The following is a 16,386-nucleotide window of genomic DNA, read 5'->3' as shown; positions in this document are numbered from 1 at the left end:
TGATTGTGAAATATTTGGCATGGAAATTGTATATTAGCCTAGGCAGTGTTGGGGAGTAACGGAATACATGTACCGGCGTTACGTATTCAGAATACAAATTATGAGTAACTGTATTCCGATACAGTTACAAGTTAAATAGTTGGTATTTAGAATACAGTTACATTGTTGAAATCAATGGATTACATGACGATACTTCTCTGTTTCATAAGTTTGTTCACTCTATAAATAAATTAAGGCAACTCCATTTCCCAGAAGCTCCTGAAAAGCAATCTATGATGAAATTGTTTACATGTTTAAATCCAAGCCCGGCCGTCTTGCACTAGCCTCAAAACGCAGCCAGTGCGCATTATGGACGCGTCATCGGAGACCCTGAAATGACTGTTTGCACAGCAAATTAGGAGTAAAGTAAGTGGAGGTAACTCCTGTTCCTCACTGATCGTGGTTCCTGATGTCTGTTCAAAGGATATTTTCCCAAGTATTAATAGATCAGGCTACTTCGGCCAATCGGTTACACAGTTTGCTAAGCAAGCAAAGCCTAGTTCACGTTTTGATTTAGACCTACAATAAAACCAAACTCTAAAATAGGCACTGCATTCTAAGTTTTTTATTCTAATTAAAATAGCTTTATGGATTATTATTTTTTCTAATTAGATCTACATTTACGATTTAAAATGAATTATATGGTGCAGCCTCTGAAGAATTATTCTTGCGAGTAGGCCTAGCATATTTGAACGTGCGTTTTTGATTGTTATTACGCGATCACGTTCATTTTGAGAGCACTGATATACAGTAGCCCATAGTGTTTACATTTACAGGTCATTTGCGTTCCACCTGTCATATGCGCCCCTCACTTGTACTGGGTTGATGCCACCGAAAAATCTCACAGGCACACCTTGATTATAATTTCTGGCTACGCCCTTAAAGTAGCCTATTTATTTTGTTTGTTTTAATTAGCCTAGTCGCCTGCTGTAGTTTTAGTGGTCACCTTGCTATTTTAAAGTTGTATCAGGTAGCTTAGTTGACTTTACATTCTCCTATGTGGGCCTAACACTTCAGCTATTTGGAACAGAAGAACACACCATAATAGGCCTGTGTAGTAGGCTAGGCCTAAGCAGGATTTGATGGCCGCATTCCTACACTTATAAAATGCAATTCAATGCGAAAGTAATCTAAGTGTTCAGAATATGTTACTCAGATTGAGTAACGTAACGGAATACGTTACAGATTACATTTTTGGGCATGTATTCTGTATTCTGTAACGGAATACGTTTTGAAAGTAACCCTCCCAACACTGAGCCTAGGCTACACCACACCCAAGCTCTTGTGCAACACATGTTTCCTTTGGCACCACAAGGGCGTACTGTATGTTGACATTGGTGGGGGCTTCTGTATTGTTTTCTTCATGATACACAACATGATATGGAACCAGCGTCTGAGGGACAGAAATAACAACAGAGAAAGCAGGGCCCGTCTTCTGTCTGAAGTGACGTGAACATTGCCTATACTGTAGGCGTGCAATAGGCTATAACTTCACCAGAGGCGGACAGAGTACACAGCTTCATTACTTGAGTAAAAGTACAGATACCCTTTGTCAGTGTTGGGGAGTAACGGAATACATGTACCGGCGTTACGTATTCAGAATACAAATTATGAGTAACTGTATTCCGATACAGTTACAAGTTAAATAGTTGGTATTTAGAATACAGTTACATTGTTGAAATCAATGCATTACATGACGATACTTCTCTGTTTCATAAGTTTATTCACTCTCTAAATAAATTAAGGCAACTCCATTTCCCAGAAGCTCCTGAAAGCAATCTATGATTTCCATGTTTAAATCCAAGCCCCGCCGTCTTGCACTAGCCTCAAAACGCAGCCAGCGCGCATTATGGACGCGTCATCGGAGGAGTAAAGTAAGTGGAGGTAGGCTAACTCCTGTTCCTCACTGATCGCGGTTCCTGATGTCTGTTCAAAGGATATTTTCCCAAGTATTAATAGCTCAGGCTACTTCGGCCAATCTGTTACACAGTTTGCTAATCAATAAACAGAGCCTAGTTCACGTGTTGATTTAGACCTACAATTAAACCAATCTCTAAAATAGGCACTGCATTCTAAGTTTTTTATTCTAACTTAAAATAGCTTTATGGATTATTTTTTTTTCTAATTAGATCTACATTTACGTTTTAAAATGAATTATATGGTGCAGCCTCTGAAGAATTATTCTTGCGAGTAGGCTAGCATATTTTAACGTGCGGTTTTTGATTGTCATTACGCAATCACGTTCATTTTGAGAGCACTGATATACAGTAGCCTAGATATATGACATGACAGGTGGAACGCAAATGACCTGTAAATGTAAACACTACATTTACAGGTCATTTGCGTTCCACCTGTCATATGCGCCCCTCTTGTACTGGGTTGATGCCACCGAAAAATCTCACAGGCACTAATATATTTTCTGGCTACGCCCTTAAAGTAGCCTATTTATTTAGTTTGTTTTAATTAGCCTAGTCGCCTGCTGTACAGTAGTTTTAGTGGTCACCTTGCTATTTTAAAGTTGTATCAGGTAGCTTAGTTGACTTTACATTCTCCTATGTGGGCCTAACACTTCAGCCATTTGGAACAGAAGAACACACCAGAATAGGCCTGTTTAGTAGGCCTAAGCAGGATTTGATGGCCGCATTCCTACACTTATAAAATGCAATTCAATGCGGAAGTAATCTAAGTATTCAGAATACGTTACTCAGATTGAGTAACGTAACGGAATACGTTACAGATTACATTTTTGGGCATGTATTCTGTATTCAGTAACGGAATACGTTTTGAAAGTAACCCTCCCAACACTGCCCTTTGTTAAATTTTACTCAAGTACAAGTAAAAGTACAACAGTCAGATGTCTACTTAAGTAAAAGTACTGAAGTACTTGTTTTTACTTGAGTATCAAGAGTACAAGAGTAGCCTACATTTTCTAAATATTGCATTACTACTTCCACAGTGCTTACATTTATGTACAGAAATGTCCTACATGGAGTTATAAAAAATGTTAATGTTAATACCTTGGAGAATGTAAAAGGAATTGAAAGTGAAATCAAGTCATTTTCATCTTTTTACCATGTTGCCAGGGATGGGCAGTATTTCTAATACATGTATTTAAAATACGTATTTCAAATACAAAATACTATTTTGTAATTGAAACACTTGAAGCGAAAACTATCATTAACTAAGCAGAAAATTGAAATAGTCTGGCGAGGTGGGGCCACGGGTTGGCACATTCCCAGGATGGACCTGCTGCGTCTTCATCCATTGTTTCGTCCATGGTTTCATCTCTTATCTAAATCTGACCATAGAGTTGACTTTGGCGGAAAGCTGAAGGTGATTGCTGATAGGCTGTCCCAATCAGTGGCGCCTGCACAATCCAATCACATTTGAGAGGGAAACAACAAATTGAGGGTTTCCGAGATTTTTTTTTTTTTCCTTTTTTTTTAGAAGAAGTAATGGGTACTCACGGTTATGAATAGAAATGTAGTGGAGTAAAGAGTACAATATTTGCCTCTCAAATGTACTTGAGTAAAGTCATGAGTACTCCCCAAATATGATACTTGAGTAAAGTATAGATCCCTCAAAATTGTACTCAAGTACTGTACTCAAGTAAATGTACTCCGTTACTGTCCGGCTCTGCACTTCACTGCTTGACACTACCCCACATGCAGAAAAATCACACGTTAACAATGGAGAAAAAGCATAGTTTTGGTGCAGAGATGCAGATCTCCGTATATAGTGTATTATAGGCCTGGGCGATATGGCTGAGAGGTAGATCACGGTATTACTTGATCATATTGAACGATATCGATAACTATTGATACTATAATTTGATGACCTTAAAAGACTAAGAAAAAACATGCTGAATTTAAACATTTCTGTTTATCTCTTAATATAACATTCCACTGTTCTTCAATTATCAATACAGGAGAAAACTCATGTTTGCCTAACAAACCCAGTTGCTAGATTTGGTGGTCCAGTCTCTTATCGATATGTTTTATTGACCAGGCTATGGAATTAGATATTTAGCTTTTACTTTTCATTAACCTATTTACCGGTAGTCCAGATACTGTATTTCACTGTCGTTTGCTACTATACTCTCCACTTTACCCTTCCACTGTGAATTACAATACCTCTAACAATTACATTTCTGTCTGGAGTTGAACTACAAACTACATGTGGATAAAGAGTGCAGGATAAAGGTATGAAACTGTTAAGAATCTGTATCTATTTTGGTTAACTGAACTGCCAATATAAAATTATATGATAAGAATTTTGAACATCATTGTCTCATATCGTATTTTGCCACTTCAGCCTATCAAGATCGTAGTATTTAAACTAGACAAAACACTTTCATACGGAGACTGCACTCAGATCCCCCCGGTCACCCAAACCCCCCACCCCCTAACACACACCCACATTTACAGTTGACCTTGGCATTTTGGCATTTCTGAATAAAGCTGTCCTATCAGTGGCTAACCCCCCCCCCCCCTCATGTTGACTCTAAGGTCTTGTGTTAGACTGATACCAAAATAGTCCAAATATGAATTCTATGTATTCTGTAAGGTTTAACAACTAATATGTATAGGTGGATGGATTTGTGAGACGTTGGTTTGAGCTGGAGAAGTGATTGCAAGACAAGATGACTATAGATCAAAGACAGCAAAATCTGATGCAGATTGAGGTTGAGCATTGTATGGAAAGGTGTCATGAGGAGAGTGATTGACATACATGTAATTATGTCCACCGCTAGTGTAGTGGTCATATAGGTTTAATCAGAATTTTTGGTAACACTTTACAGTATCGACATAAGAGTGACATGACACTGTCATGAACACATGACACTGTCATGACACATGAACCATAACCCTAATCCTAAACCTAACCCTAATCCTAACCCTAATTTGTAATGACAAAAACCAAATGACACTTAATGACAGAAGCGTTGTCATAAACATTTATTTATGACATGTTCATGACAGTGTCATGTCACTCTTATGTCGATACTGTCAAGTAAAGTGTAAACAAATTTTTTTTCTTCCGTTTTTTTGTTTTGTTTTTTCTTCATTCATTTTCTGTCAACGATTCCCGGGACATTGAAATACTGCGCTGCATGAAACTTGGTGGGCATGTAGCCCCACAAGGATGACACGGAGCCATTGATTTTCATTTTGATCCAGAGAGTCATCAACACCGCCCAAAAGATCGTCGGCTGCCCTCTCACCACACTGGAAGAACTACACAGTTCCCGTTGCCTCAAAAAAGCCCAGAACATCATAAAGGACACCCACCATCCTGGTCACTCCCTGTTTGAACTGTTGCCTTCAGGCAGACGGTACAGATAAATTAAAGCAAGGACAAATAGACTCAAACACAGTTTTTATCCAACTGCAATAGCCACCCTCAATGCTGCAAAAAAATATGTGCAATATGGACTCAGATGTTAAATGGATCAATGCAATGACAGATAGTATGCATGCCTGCAGATGAATGTTCATACTGTTTTTATGCAATAACTATGTGTTCAATTTTAGTGCAGGGCGATATGTAGCAAAAAAAGGTGTTTGGAACATTTCATATAGATTTTTGCAAATTATGTTTTTTCACTTCTTCAGACCCTATAGTTTGCAAAACTACCTGTTTCCAATTTTTTCCCGGACTGCACAGGTCCAAAATCCAAGATGGCGGATATATCACCAAAAATGGCAAATAATCGCCTTTTTAAAAATTTTAAATGGATATATGTTGGGTTTTATCATTATATACATACATTTTCTAATAAAATTGAATGACTTAGGTAATAAATATGACCATGGGTGACATGAGATGTCATGATTATCAACCAGTGATGGGTGTAACCACCATTATGCTATTTATTGGCATACCCGGAAAAACACATTGACTGATTTAAAAGTTTCCTTCACATAACCTAATAATCATTTGAATTAAAGTAATGTTCTGCACTCACCCCAATAGATTAGTAGCCTGATAGATTAGAGTAGATTAGATTCAACTTTATTGTCATTGCAGAGTACAAGTATGAAGACAACGAAATGTGGTTTGCGTCTAACCAGAAGTGCAAAAAAGGAGAAAAGTGCAATGTGATATACAAAGTATAGATAGGTGGTGCATAGACAGGTCAAGAAATATAGTGCAGTGTAGACAGTAGTATACAGTTGATTTATATAAAGTAGAGAGGTTTAGAGTAATATAAATATGTGCAGTGTATTAGCAGTTACCTTATAAGAGCAGAATAAATATGGCTATGTAATGTGAACAATGTATGAACAACATTGGGGGGGGGGGGGGTCTGCCTCCTTGTTGTCCCTGTCAAGGTTGCCATGGTCGTGGACACCTCAACAGGCACAGGCAAGGAGGCATTGGACAGGGGTGGGTGGGTGGGGGGGCTTAGTTGGTTGGTTGTCACTGGGATGGAGAGCTAGACTTCAGCTGCAGGAAAGAAGCTTCCTCTGAACCTGCTATGCGCCTTATGCAAGCATCGCTTGTCCTGGCTTGTCCTCAATGGAGGGGAGTGAGGAATGTGTTGGGCAGTTTTCACCACTCTCTGCAGTGCTTTTCGGTTGTGGGCAGAGCAGTTGCCATACCAAACTGTGACACAGTTGGCAAGGATACGCTTGATGGTGCAGGGGTAAAAGTTCACCAGGATCTGAGGAGGCCGGTGGACCTTCTTTAGCCTCCTCAGATAGAAGAGATGCTGGTAAGCCTTCTTGATCAGGGTAGAGGTGTTGAGGGTCCAAGAGATGTGGACACCCAGAAATCTGAAGCTGGTGATACACTCCACTTCAGTCCCATTGATGAAAATGGGTGTGTGTGCTAGCTTTAGACTTCCTGAAGTCCACAATGAGCTCTTTGGTCTTCAATAATTCTGTTAACAGGACTTGCAGGAAATTGTGGGAACATATGAATTTGTTGATTATATGCAAGCCTAATGCTGCCCACTACAGCTAAGTCTGCCTTCATCCATGAATTGTGACTGGTTTCAGAAACAGCATCCTCTGAACAATCTACAATCTCAGTGCAATTAACACACACATTGGATAGCATCTTAATAGATGGCATGGCTGTTGTGCAGGAGATGGTTGTCAGGAAAAGTGACATAAACTGTTGCCAAGATCTGGCAGAATGCTTCTTTGAAAATGTTGAAAGTAAGGCACGAGGCTACAATGATATATACTTATTATTTAACAACCAGGGGCGTCATGCAAGGCAAAATTCAGAGGGGGCACAATCAGGCGATTTTTTTCGGGGGGGGGGGGGCAGATGTTCTCTGTTAGAGGTAGGCCGGTGATTTCTCCCCCAGGAGATTTTGAAATTCTGGCTGCTAAACATACCATTTCAATGCAGTTTGGGAGGGACAGAAATACCTTAACAGAGCAAGCAGCAACCATCCTCTATCTGAGGACTAAGCTAAAATATCTATTTTGTAAGTTAATGTAAAACACATAGGTTGGTGAAAGAACTGTAAGCTCAAATTCAGCTCATTAAAGCATGTTTAGACACACACATTTACACTTAGGCCTACTACACATGATTTTAAAAACAGTATCATTGCAGTTGTTATGATTTGATTGATATGTGACCTAAGAACAATCTTACATTACAAAAGTTGCTGAGGTCTGACTTTGTGGTGCTCAGAAATTAAATTATTTTAATCTTAATTCATGCGATGAAGGACTTTGAAAGAAGTTTGACAGGTTTCAGTGCTGAGTAAGGTTAACCCTAAGTATTTGAATATTTTAGTAATATATTTTTCATGACCATTATGGCAAGCAATAGGCTACCTCATAAGTTGCTATCTGCAAATAATGAGCAAGTGACCTGATAATAACCTAAGTTATGAGCACGAGAGAGACTATTATACTTTCTTGCCCTCTACATCACGGTCATAGTGATCCTATATAAAACAACTTTAAGCCTCCTTTTGAACGGGTAGCCTATCCCTTTTCATTACATGGATTAGCAGCCAGATACGTGAAGAGAACAAGTGGAGAAACATCCAACGCAATGCCTTGGTAGGCCTAATGTTATTAGGTTGGATTTTGTAGTCACTGGAAATCTAACACCCTTGTTTATGAAACTGGAAACAATTGAACCAGGAGACTTTGCCAAATATTTGTAATATTTGTAAGAGTAGCCTAGGCTACGTTATACTGACACCATGTAGGCTAACGTTAACGTAATGCTCTGAATTCGCGGCCAACATCAAATCCATAGTTCTAGCCTAACTATTTGATCATCAAGTCAACATTTCCTGGTCAACTACAAATAATTCCACTACTTTTTATTGCTTAGCTAGACTACTTACCACTTCAATACCATTGACTGTATCTGTTTAAACTGTAACTATAACAGTTCAACTGTTCAAACTGCATAGATATATACACTAGATGTCGCCTTCTGCTTCTCAGCATGCGTCAACACCGCCGCCATCTTGGTACAGGGATCTGAAGCGCTAAACTAGTTCTCCTGTATTGTCAGCGTTACCTATTTAGCGACGTTTGCCCATCCCCAGCGATAGAAAACCTTTTTAGCGATTAGCAACAAATTTGGGAACTTCTCACAATGATGGCAGATCGGCTTCTTTGTTGTTGAAACGTAAGAAAATCACCTTTCTCATGGCTTTGTCATTTATGAATTCAGCTACATCTGGTTTGCCCATGGCACTGACCCATGATTATAAAAGTAACGACTGGCGTAGCCTATGTAGTAGCAGAGGTAAATGTCCTACAGATCTACAGCAACTTCTGGTGAGATTACAACTTACATGAGTAAACGAGACGAGGGGTATGTGGCCTCAACCAGAGCTTGTCTACGAAGAGCCTGTTTACTTTCATTGTATCGAACCTGGTTGCAGTGTACTCATTGTTCCTCTAGGGGCCGCCGCTAGCTAGTGCAGAATGAATGGGAGTCTATGGGGCTAGACGGGTAAAATGTATCTTTATTATCGTCTTAAGCTTAGTTTTCTCTAGACTCAACCACAAATACATGCCTGTCAGTTGGAACAACCCAAAAAACTAGATAATTGCTTGAGATTTTGACTATTTATGGTGATTTTATTTTCGCTAGATCTTTGCCCAGATTGACGCTAATGCATTATAGAGGAGTGGATCACTGAAGCAAGATGGCGTCTCGATTGACGCATTCGTTCCAATGAACAGCAGTAGTCAAGGCGACATCTAGTGTATTTATCTATGTTCAAACTGTAGCCTAAAGTTAACTGTAACAGTTCAACACAAGCAAAACATTGCGAGCTCATGCACGTGTGAGTTGTTACGGGAACATACACAGACACCAATTTTAGGAAAAGGGCTGTTGACTGGTCTTCAGCTATTTTGCAACGGTTTATTACACATCTAGAAGAATACATTTGAGTCGTTATAGGCTCTGACTTATTATGGAGCATAATAGGAACAAAGTTATGATCAAAAAAATTATCAGGGACGAAAAATCCGAGGGGGCACGTGCCCCCTTAACTTCAATGGGCATGACGCCACTGTTAACAACTATACCATCACAAACTCCATGAAAGACAGGACGAGACAGGTCCATACAATGGGAAAAGCACATGATAAGGGATACAAAATACAAGACTCTACACCAATCAAAGACTTTAAAGCTTTCCTGGGATCGAAGGAAACCAAAGCCAACCTCATTCTCTACCTTGGTCATAAAGCTGTTGAACTATGTAAACTGCCAGTCACAGTTCACACACACAAAGGTGGCAGTAGCAGTAAGTAATTTTGGCAAAACCCCATATATCTACATGTCACACAGATGTCTTGGTGCTTGCCCTTCGCAGGGTACCAGACATCAACAAAGACAGTGTCATTATCATGGGCACTGGAGAACGTCGACAAAAGATACAGCCTAGAAATCTTGACGCACCCTAGCGGCAGCAAATGTAATTTGCAGTCAGGGTAGTCTAGCAACTCTCTGTTGGATTGTGAGGTGGAAAAACCAAACTTCGCTCAGGGCAATCACATCGTGTATAGAGACGGTGGACTATCGGGTATCCTATTGTATCCTATCCTATCAGGAAATTGAAAGTCAACCGTTTGTCCCGCCATTTACCGTTTATCTTGTGGGAAAGGAAAGGTTTCTGTTTCAAGTCAATCAAGTCATGATGGTGTCATTAACACACTTGCTTGTAGTAGGTCCTCATCCATCTCCAGACGTGTTAGCTGGATGTGAGAAATTTGTGTCAGCTCCTCAAAACATGGTTTTCAAACAGCTAAAGCCCTTCGGTGGAACATGTCTAAAACTCTAAAACCCAACCAGGGAGTGGAAAAACTCGGGAACTAGGGAAATCCCATCCCTATGATTGCCCTACCATCGCCTATTGCTATCCCCATGCTCGGATTTCTGCCCGCGCAGCCTAGCGACCCACTATTTGCCCGATGACAACTCCTAATTCCTATGGACAATTCATCCCCTACACTGGACTATTTGAACTTAACACTAAATAGGATTCATGCATTATCATACTGGTTATGTAACCATCCAACCACTTTGCAACATATACCTCAGGTGGCTCTAAATACCATGTTCTATTCTCTGTATATAGACCTTACTGTCCTGTAACTGACCCCAGGCAGATGGGTCAGGCCCTTGAGTCGTGGATCTGCTTGAGGTTTCATCCTATATGTTTCTCCCATTCTTGGAGTTTTTCCCTCGCCCCTGTTACTCATGGGCTCTGTCTGAATGTTTAACACTCTGTAAAGCGCCATGAGACATGTGTAATGTTTTGATGCTCTATAACTGAAATTAAATTGAAATTCTGAGAGCACACAGGCAAGCAAATGTTTGGGCACAAGATACAGTGCCTGCTCCAAAGATTCTTGACTCACTATCACTGGGATGGAGACAAATTGTTGATGGGCAATGGGCTCCTGTTCTGTCAAAACTTCCACCAGCACCGCAGTATAAGGTGTTCATGCAAGAGTAACAACTTACCATTCACGCAACTGTGCAGGTGTGAAGGCTCTGAGGAGATGTACACCAATATTAAAAAGACAGTGACAGTGGTGAGGATAAATACTTGAGTGACAATGACAATGTTTTGTTGAACTCTTCAATAATGAAACAAGATGCAGATTTTTTTCTTTTTTTCATTTTTTCCATTTTTTCTCCAATTTTTGGCAAATGATGCAATACATCTTTTGAAAATAGTCTGTATCTCACTTGTCTACCTTATTAGGTGTATATTTATCAAAAAGTTGACCACTTTAAGCCTTTATATTATTTTTCCGCATATATTGTCCGCCATCTTGAATTTTGGCACTGAAAATGAAGAAAAAAATTGGAAACAGGTTGTTTTGTATTCAATGGGGTCCTAGCAAGTAAAAAAACACCAATTGCAAAAATCTATATGAATCGTTCCTAAAATAACACAATTCCCCATACTATGTATGCAATGACTGGGTGTGTAAGACTGTGTGTGTCTATGTATGCGCTGCTAATGATGTTATATGTTTCTAATTTTTTTAAGGTAACATTAGCACTTAAATTATTTATTTATTTATTTGTATTTATATTTCTTTTTTTATATAGACTCTATAAATGATGCACTGACTGGAGAAAACTTTAAATTCCGTTGTACCTGTGACAATGACAATGACAAAGATCTATTCTATTCATTTCTATTCTATAAAGAGTGGAAAACTCCATGAGGTGCAAGAAATAGGAACAAACGCTGCATGACATTGAAGTAGAATATTTAGCATTGGAGATCAATTCTGCTGTTCATACTTTTCCTGACCACATCTTCACCTGTCCAAATGACATGACACTGTCTCCACCTGCCCAAATGACATAACCCTGTCTCCACCTGTCCAAATGACATGACACTGTCTCCACCTGCCCAAATGACATGACACTGTCTCCACCTGCCCAAATGACATGCTGGATTACATATTCGGTAGAGTGAGAAGCTGCTGGATCTGAGCATTACACTGTGTGTCTGCGAGGCTCTAGGACTGGCACTTATGTCAGTTGACCGTGATGTTCAAATGTCTTTGGACACGGAAGGCACTGTGATTGCATTTGCTAAATAATGTGTCTCTGATCTGGTTCCCAAAGGGGTCGGGATGGAGGGTAGAGTTCAGGCACTCCAGGTCCCTTTTGCCTTACTTTAGGGGTGGCACGGTTCACAAAATCTACGGTTCTGTTCGTATCACGGTTTAGGGTCACGGTTTTCAGTTCGGTACGGTTCTTGTTGTTATTTTTTCTTTTAATCTTTAACACTCCAGAAACATATTTCAGCATATAGCTTAATCATCCACAATTAGGCTAGAGTATTTAAAGAATAGTTATCATGTAATAATGCACAAACTGAATTTGACTTCACATAAAGCACATTATTGTCTGAGGAAACTTTAAGCCAGGTGGTACGCGATCTGCCACTAGGGGGTACGCGAGATGAAAAGGGCAATGGCGGAAAGGAGTTAAAAATTATTCATTAATTAATACTCTAATTAATTCATAAATAATACATAATTTCTAATGGGGTTATAATGATATGGAAACGTGAAATTAAAGGAAATCATTTGTAAACTCTATAATAGGGTATGTTTTCATCAAAAAATAAGCTACACACAATAGGCTACACGTGATTTCCTGCGGGCAGCCAGAATATCTGGCGCGTTAGTTTCGTTGAAGTAAGGCTAGGTAGAAGGCTGCGTAAACATGGAAAACTGGCTAAAAACAGGGACACTGTCCAAAAGGCCTAATTAAAGCGATCGAAGAGGAGAAGCAAGAGAAACAGAGCAGGACACAGGGAACGATGGAATGGGATGGGGGGCAGACTAATCAAGGTGGAGATGGAGCGCAGGGGATAAAAGAAAGAACGAGACAGAAAAGACTGCGCGAAGAAAACGAAAGTATGATGAGGCATATAGCCCTAGGCTTCACGTGGATTGGGAGACAGACTGTGCGTGGTCTGCAGTGAGATGCTACCTAACCATTCGAATGTGGTTCTCCACACTGTTTTTTTTAACGTGAGAGCTCATAGACCAGTTGCACATTTTTATTATGTTATCATGTAGTGCGGCTAATTAAACAACGATGCCTGGAATGCATCAATAGAATGAGTTACTTTTTTATGTGTTGGATGGTGGGGGTTCGCGAGCCGAGTCAGGATGTAGAAGGTGGTCCGCGGGGAAAAAAGTTTGGGAACCGCTGACCTAGCATGTTCGAAGTGTTGCCAAGAGCATACTGAACACGTGTTGCACAATGTTTGCACACAGTCGCAGTCTTTTCTGTCGTCTTAACTCCTCTATCATCATAGGTAACCTCAAATCCGAAATGTTCCCACACACCAGACCTATAAGAGGCTGGCGCATCCTGCAACTCCAGGCAGTCTTTGTCTCTCGCACTTGCCATTTCTAAAGACTCCAGTCGCGCGCAGCACTCAAAACTATACTCCTACTCTCGCGCGAAAGGGAAACACATTGTCACATGGGAATCAATTGCGCATGCCATAACTAACCTGAACCGTAGGACTGTACGACGAACACACACTCCGAACCGTGACATGCCATCCGCACGGTTCGGAGCATTTTTCAAAAACCGTGCCATCCCTACCTTACTTACCTCGAAAGGGTCCTGCTGATGAGACACATTTTAGCATATGAACCAAAGGTATTTTTGAGAACAGAAAAAAATCAGTTTTATTTGTTAAAGAAACATGAATACCTTACCTACCATGGTATACATGAATACCTACCATGTACATTGCAGAGGTGGTACCATATCCTCCCCAGGCAGGAATGAACAGTATGTGCTCCACGGTGGACTGGTTGGCAATCTCTAAATCACTCATATTCCAAACTCAGTCTTATCTTTGTTTCTGTTCTGATCTGAAGATGTCCCCCATGGCCTCTTGAGTTATACTCGAACATTTGCATTCCAGCTTAGGGTAGTGGCCGGGGCCGTTTTTTCAGACCTCTTCAGATGCTCTGGTCTACATCTTTTGTTGAAGGGCCACTTGTAGCTATCAAAAGCAATTCAACACTTTCCATACTGTAGGCTACATTCTCAACAGGCAATAGACACTGTTCAATGACTGCTTGAAATTCCATCCAGGAATCCACTTCAATATATGCAGTAAGGCACCTCCATCACCACAATCTTTGAACCATTCCAGAAGCTTTGCACAGGCTGAGACAATTTTGGTCAAGCGGCCCCTCCATTTGACATTAGTTACTTTTCACATCAAGCCATTCTTTTATAAGGTTGTTGGTGCAGCTATTAACTTTTAATCAAAGCATGAAACCATGCTCTCTTCTCTCAGGACCAAGACAATGAGTCTTTAAAACAGGGGTCGGCAATTACGTTTGGACCCGGGCCAATTTTTTTTCAGACAATGGCATCGCGGGCCATAGCTTTTGTAATGGGGGGGGGGGGTTATAGGCCTACTATTTAAATTATTAATTATTATATTATATTAAAATAAACATCATCTAACTTTTAAAATGCATTTAATTTAATTCCATTAAAAACGTTTATTTGCTTATGTGCGCTGTTTTTATGCCGCCTGCTGCATCTCCTGTCGTCTCTCATGAAACAGGCGACTTGCCTAGCAACTTGCCGTAACTAATGTGTAGGCTACAAATATTATTCTTTTGGATGACGTGTAAATGATTAGCTGAACATTGCTATATGCTAGTTATCGATGCAAAATGTCGTTGTCAAAAGCCTTGAAAAGAAAAATTGATTCAGAATGCAGGACCTACAAAGAAGAATGGAAGCAGAGGTATGTGTTGAGCCTGCCTGCATTTCTTAATGCCAAGCCTATTAATTTAACGAAACATAGGCTATTTTTGACCTTGCCCACTGGAAGAGGGAGACAGGACACTGTTGTTGTTTTTTTGCACAAGATTACGCGCACTCGCGTGCCAATACCGTTCCGACCTGTGCGTCATGGATAACTGCAAGGATGTTCCACCTGTTTTGTCACTTTAGTAGGACTATCATCTATACCTCAATAAATGTTTTGAAATTGATGGGATTGCTGTAGGCCTTTTTTTCTTTTTAAAAACATGGGGTTAAAAAAAAAATTCATTCAACAGCAAATTAACGTCATCTCGCGGGCCAGATAGAATAGATGGCGGGCCAAAATTGGCCCGCGGGCCACTATTTGCCGACCCCTGCTTTAAAACAACACCATTAGATTGATAGTGTCTACTTCATCCTCAATGTTAACACTTTGAGTTTGAAGTGAAGCAGCTAATCACTTGATCTTGGCATTTTGCGGGACCAAGTTCAGTCGACCAATCCCGTCAGTTTATTCATGGAATTAAGTACATCACCACATCTGTGCATGCTGTGTATCCATGTGGCAATTACACTCTCAGTCATACCTCTTCCCATGGTGAGTCCATCCCTACTCTTAACTGAGCGCATCATCACTTGCACATCACAACACAAGATCTGACTGCGGAACTGGCCAAAATCGGCTGCTTCAACAAATTGTAGCCTTTTTCTGAACATTTTGAATAGCCATGGATGGATGTGCTTTTGGCAAGTCCATCATTGTCTGCAGATACAGTCGAGCCTTTTTGCATAATGCACATGTCCAATGGCAGCAAAGAGGTTCAGCATAACAGCTGACAAATGTAACGTAATGTAATGTAATGTAAGTCCAGCATTGTCTGCAGATACAGTAGAGCCTTTTTGCATAATGCACATGTCCAATGGCCGCAAAGAGGTTCAGCATAACAGCTGACAAATGTAACGTAATGTAATGTAATGTTTTCAAACTCATTTTGGCCGACTGGTGATGCTGACACCGATATACACATCTTTAAGTCCCACTCCAGCCATCGATTAACTTATATAACCTAATTTTAGTTACTCACAAAGTTGGCGGAAATGCGCATCAAGTCTGTGAGTCTGTGAGGGGGGACATTGAGATTTACCCATTCACTTCGTGAGCAGTCAGGGGACTCACAATTGGGAACTGTTTCCAACACTAGCATCGTGACAGAAGTAGACTTTGTGTTAACTTTGGTTTGGCTTAGGCTAAAATTTTAATCACATTGACATGAATTCCTAACGTTACTTTCTACTTAGCCTAAACGTTAGAATCTGACAATAAGCAGCATTGGCAGACAGGAAACAATGTATGTAGGCCCACCTTTGCTGTGCATAATTCTGACTGCATTTTTTTTATGTTTGCTGGTATTGCTACTACCTTTTACCACTTTTGTAAATATAGCATCATCTCCTCTCATCACTGACTGGCCCATCCTCAGTGGTCTGATGGATTATGCTGAAAGAAGATTCTAGGTCAGGGATGCAAACTTTTTGGCTCAAGGGCCGCATTGG

The sequence above is a fragment of the Alosa pseudoharengus genome, unplaced genomic scaffold (assembly GCF_046254945.1).
Source record: "Alosa pseudoharengus isolate Yale_2024_CS ecotype anadromous, Long Island Sound unplaced genomic scaffold, YU_APseudo_1.1 YU_APseudo_1.1_scf_17, whole genome shotgun sequence".
Lineage (NCBI taxonomy): Eukaryota > Metazoa > Chordata > Actinopteri > Clupeiformes > Clupeidae > Alosa > Alosa pseudoharengus.
Note: the sequence above shows the minus strand (reverse complement) of the source record.